The following is a 5,788-nucleotide window of genomic DNA, read 5'->3' on the forward strand; positions in this document are numbered from 1 at the left end:
CCATGGTTGTATAATTCTCACCATGTTTTATTAGTCCTTGCCATCTGGCAATGGCCAGGGACTATAGTAATCGAAAAATGTGGGTTAACATTAGTTTGAGCTGGTTACCATTCAGAATAAGCTGGTCACTCATTATTCATTGCTAAAGTTTTAGGCTCATATCACTTTCACAGTTTTATTTGGCCTCTTCCCGAGGCGGGGAGGAGGCAACCATAGGTTATATTCAACTTGTGTCCTTCATATTTCAAAAGACATATTTCAAATCTTAACTAATGCTAGCATTAGTTTAAAGTTATTAAATGCTACGAAAATGTTATTCCTAAACCTTCATCCTAGTTTCCACTGCCACCACCTTGTAACTGCCACCTACACCTTTCATGACGGTGACACAAACACTACAACTACATGTTGCATGGTGGTGCCATGAATACTGCAATGGAAATAGGAAGTATGGCTTATAAAAAGCACTACCTCTGCTTTTGTCCACTGTGTTGTGTGCTCCATTGCACGAAGAAAAATTGCAACTCAAATTGCTGGTTCTGCCATTTATGTTGATGGAATTACTAGTTCTGCCATGTCCGTTGATAGTTCCTACTATATGTTGATGGAATTACTGGTTCTTCCATGTCCGTTGATGGTTCCTACTACTTTAGTGCATGTTGTTGTTGATTTAGCAGCATGCTCTTAATGAGTAGGATGTTGATGTTTACAGCTATTGTTGCATTAGGAACCTTTGAGACTCTATAGGCTCAGCCTCTTACCTACAACCTCTATAGGTTCAGTGTCTTACATGCACCTGAACATTTCAGGTTAAGAATATAAATGATCCAATGCAAATATTTGTGTTTTCTTTTCTTTCAATGCATATATTCATTCAATGTTTTCTTTTTTTTCCATGCACATATTCTTGTTGTAATGACAATATCCAAATTATTTATTGCAAATATTTTTGTTGTAATTAATTACATGAAAGATTTCATTGTTATTTATATTACTCTACTTCTAAAAATGAAAATAGAAAGGGAGATTGCTAGTTCAATACCTGGAACATTGATGTCCTTCCAGGACATTTTCTCCAACAGTTTCTGTGTCCCAAAACAAGCTCCCCTACATTCATGGTATGCCCCATTTTATCCAGTAAAGAATCATTACTTTGAAGCCTTCATTCTACATAGAAACCTCATAAAATTGTCAATATATACCTTTGTTAGTTGTTTTCTGAACATAATTTGTTTTTCTACAAATTATGGTTTTGAGTGCGCCCTACAAAATGAAGAAAACAATGGACTGTATGTCCAAAGAAAAAAAAACAAGTTACCTAGTCATGTAGTAATTTTAATGAACTGTTTATTCAATTGCTCTATAATATGACAAGATCCTTGGATGGCTCTCGAATCTCACCTCTAGAATGACAAACAGAAACATACAAGCCAAGATTTGAAGTTTGCCACTTAGGTAACAGCACTATCACATATCAATTGCACAGAGTAATGTTTTGGTATGTCAGGTCATTCATTTTGCTCACTAAGACATTCACATGTATGTGTCTCAATTAAGGCACATCTTAAATAACAATAAAAATTATTCAAACCAAAAATTCTGAAACATAAAATAATTAGAAAACGCGATTTAATTTTGATTTCACTTTGAAATTTTCCTTTTTATCCTAATCAAGAAGAGAGACTATGTATGCTTTGCAACTTTTGAAACTGCAATTAGTCATGCCTATTTTCTGTACCTTTCAATCAAGGAATGATTTTATGGGTTTTCAGCATATCGATCCATTCAAGACAAGACCTCTCTGTGTTCCTAAACCCCGGAAAACCATAGTCCTTGCTCTTCTTCATGCTCATGCTCATGCTCACACCCTTCACCAAACTCCTATTCAATATTCTGTCAACAAATAACCACCATTGTTCCCCCACTTCTTCAAGCCTGCTCTCCACAAGCCCCTTCTCCTTCACTATTTCCTCCCACACACCGCTCTTACTTTTCATCTCCTCTGCCAAGGAAAATCCACGCCCCTCATAATCACCCGCCTCCACCTCCAGCTTCTCTGCAACCACAGTCCACAGATTTTTCCATCTGAATACATCCCCGTTGCTCACATTAAATACCTTGTTCTTCCCATTTGGTTCAACGCACGCCCATATCTGCTGCTCCGCAATGAGTTCCGCATCTGAAGCCTCCGAAAGCCCCTCCCATGTGATGGAATTCCCCGGGAATCTGAACTGCGTGCCCTCCTTCTTGCAGATCGCAATTAGGAAATTCATGGAAGAGTAGCTGAAATGAAAAACATTTATTTGCACCAATACACTCATTAAACCACTGAACCAGATAAAATATACATACATGACTTATGGAAAATTATAACAATTTTAGCTTTCTACTTCTGATGATAATATGCTTCACTGGGTATACTTAGTGTCCAACCTCTCACACCCTCCTGGAAAAGAACATATACACAAAATTGGAAATCCCAGTCTGAAATCTTTTGTGTGTGGAGCATGATTGTTCAGAGGTCTTTGTTTCAGCCGGATGTATACCCTAGGAAGTTTTGTACACCCCTCCACGCGGGGGGGTGTGGGGGGGGACTTGTCCCCCCCGCGGGGGTCCAGGGGGTCCGGGGGCCAGCGGTCCCCTGGCGGGGGCTCGGGGGCAGCGCCCCCGAAGCCAAAAATAAATGTAAAATTGCCTTGTAAAATTATAGTAATTTCTAGTCAATCTGGGCCGTTCATTAGGCAGATGATCTGACGATAGATCTTATGTTTAGTTTAGGGTTTTTTTTGCCCTAGAAGGCAACCCCTCTCTTTGTATGAGGGCATTGTATTTGAGGCTGTGTGATAGATGTGTATTCTGTGAGCGAGAAACAGAGAAGTGAGACTATGAGAGAAAACAGAGGATATTACAACGGATTTGCTGTAGGTTGTGTCTCTTCATTTTGCTGGATAATAGAAAGGAAGGACTGGCTGTTCGGGGTGGACGTAGCCCAAACTGGGTGAACCACGTATATTTGTGTCTCTCTTGTTTTATGTGTTTTCTGTGTTTATATTTCTGCAATATTTTATGTGTTCCATTGCTCCAAAATATATAATTTTCTAACATCTGAAGCCTCCGAAAGCCCCTCCCATGTGATGGAATTCCCCAGGAATCTGAACTGCGTGCCCTCCTTCTTGCAGATCGCAACCAGGAAATTCATGGAAGAGTAGCTGAAATGAAAAACATTTATTTGCACTAATACACTCATTAAACCACTGAACCAGATAAAAATATACATACATGACTTATGGAAAATTATAACAATTTTAGCTTTCTACTTCTGATGATAATATGCTTCACTGGGTATACTTAGTGTCCAACCTCTCACACCCTCCTGGAAAAGAACATATACACAAAACTGGAAATCCCAGTCTGAAATATTTTGAACCTAGGGTGCAAAGAATGGAAAAGACTAAGTAGACCAGAGAAGGCTGGAGTGCTTATGAGGTATGTGGCCATATATGAATACAAAAGAGCTTCAGGGGACTCAACCCATTTGTTCACCAAAGGATTACCTGTTGCTGCATAGGTTATCAGAGATGAAAGCAAGTTATCAGAGCTGAAAGCAAGGAACCAGAGCGATGGGGAATATCATGGAAAATATCTGCCATATGCTCTGCTTTCGAGAAATGAAAGAAGAAATGGATACCTGGCACAATGTTCTAAGAGATGCGAAATATCATGGAAAATATCTGCCACATGCTGCTTTCGGGAAATGAAAGACGAAATGGATACATAGCACGTTGCAAACATCGATTAAGATGAATGCCTTCGAAGTAATTAACTAAGGGATTACATCTTTCGAGGTAGAGTCAATCTAGCTAGATTTTCTTATTTTTTAATTTTAAAAGCAACCATATTGCATTTGAGGTAGAGAAACTGTCTTTTTTTTTGAGTTATTATACTCCTTTTTTTTGTGAGATCCTTTATACGGACACAAAAAGTATTTACATTTCTAAACGCATTTTATATTTTCAATTTGCTAGGTTTTTTTTTCAAACAAATTCGGCTGGCTAGTTTATCAATGAGATTAAAAGGCAAAATGGGAAAATTTTGTTCAAAAGTCTTTAAAATAGCATAGGAGTCTTAACATAGCGGATGACACGTATAATCTTTGGCTTATAGACATGAACATGGTAATTGAAACTTGTAAAAACATATAACTAGAGAAGCAACATCCATTTTGAGGGTTAATGCTTTGCATTCACCGACTTATCTCATCTGAGCACTCCGAATCAATCGTTAATTCTATCTTCAACTAGAAAAAAAAATTGTTGAGCGCCTAAGTTACTTTCCGCATTGTATTTCTGGAGTTGTTTCTTTAGTTGTATTTCTGGTGTTGTTTATGAAATTGTTTGCGGCCGGAGATGATCCAAATTCTTCCTCTTCTATCACTGACAGACACACACAAATAGAGAGATAAACACCCAAGAAAGAAAACACATTGACAAGACTTAAATGAACAAGAAAACGAATAGACAACAGAGAATCCTTAACAGTATAAACAGAAGGATGGAGATAGATCCATTATTCTCCATCATCCTTTACTTTATTCCATTACTGATAGAAGTTTGATTAGCCTCAAAAGACCAATAACGTGCTCCTCGTCCATGGATTCCAGAACTTCATGCTCATCAAAGTTGAGCTTGTGGAAGGATTTCATCTCCCGAAAAGTTCGGCCTGTAAATTCGTTATCAAGAACAAGAATATACTGAAGCTTGCCTCCACTGCACAAATAACTTCACTACAATCTGTTCAATCTTCGCCGACTCTGCACTTTGAAGCTTGAGAACTATGGGCCTAGACCGTGCACTACTCTGCAAAATTTCACGTTTCCTGCCTTCACACTGATCTGGTTCTCACATTATTCAGTATGCATGCAGGTTGGCCTTCATCGAACGTGACAGAAAAGCCTCCCAATCTGGACATTTGGTATGCATGCACCTCAGATCCGGAATAAGGCATTTGATAAGCATGCAGGTTCGTGTTCATGGCATGAGAGATATGTGGCTGTGTTGAGGTTTGCTTATAAAACAGGTGTATCAGTGACTGTTTCATGCCATTGTTCCATGTCCCTTACGAGTTGAAAGACTTTTTATGACAGCCATTATATATTAGTATGAAATCTTGTATTGGTTTGTTTTTACAAGGTTCTGGTTTCTGAATTTTTTGTGGGCATGGAGCATCTCAAGGAATAGCATTACAGAAAAAACCATTTTAATTTTCAGATAGTTAAAAAAAATTATGAGGAATAGTTAAACAAATAGTTAATTTTCGGAATAGTTAAAAAAAATTAAATTTTTCAGAATACCAAATTCAAATTTTACAGATAATTAATTACATAATTCTCATATATATATATATATATATATATGTATCATCTTTCTTTTTTACGCTATGCCTTTTACGTGTGCATCCGTTTCATATATATATATATATATATGTATATATATATATATACACATATGTATATATATAGATATATACACACACACACACACACACACACACACACACACACACACACACACACACACACACACACACACACACATATATATATATATGTATATATATATATATATATATGTATATATGTATATGTGTATATATATATATATATATATATGTATGTATATATATATATATACATATATATATATATCTATATGTATATGTATATATATGTATATGTATATGTATATGTATATGTATATCTATATGTATATGTATATGTATATGTATATAT

General features: G+C 36.7%; 1 pseudogene; it reads right to left on the minus strand.

Moving 5' to 3' along the window:
* Window positions 1-1,745: 1,745 nt before the first annotated feature.
* Window positions 1,746-2,273, minus strand: LOC149221508 (3-oxo-Delta(4,5)-steroid 5-beta-reductase pseudogene; annotated as a pseudogene).
* Between the last annotated feature and the right edge of the window lie 3,515 nt (window positions 2,274-5,788).

Source organism: Pinus tabuliformis, chromosome Q, assembly GCF_031772625.1.
Source record: "Pinus tabuliformis cultivar Carrire ecotype Pingquan chromosome Q, CPIR1, whole genome shotgun sequence".
NCBI lineage: Eukaryota > Viridiplantae > Streptophyta > Pinopsida > Pinales > Pinaceae > Pinus > Pinus tabuliformis.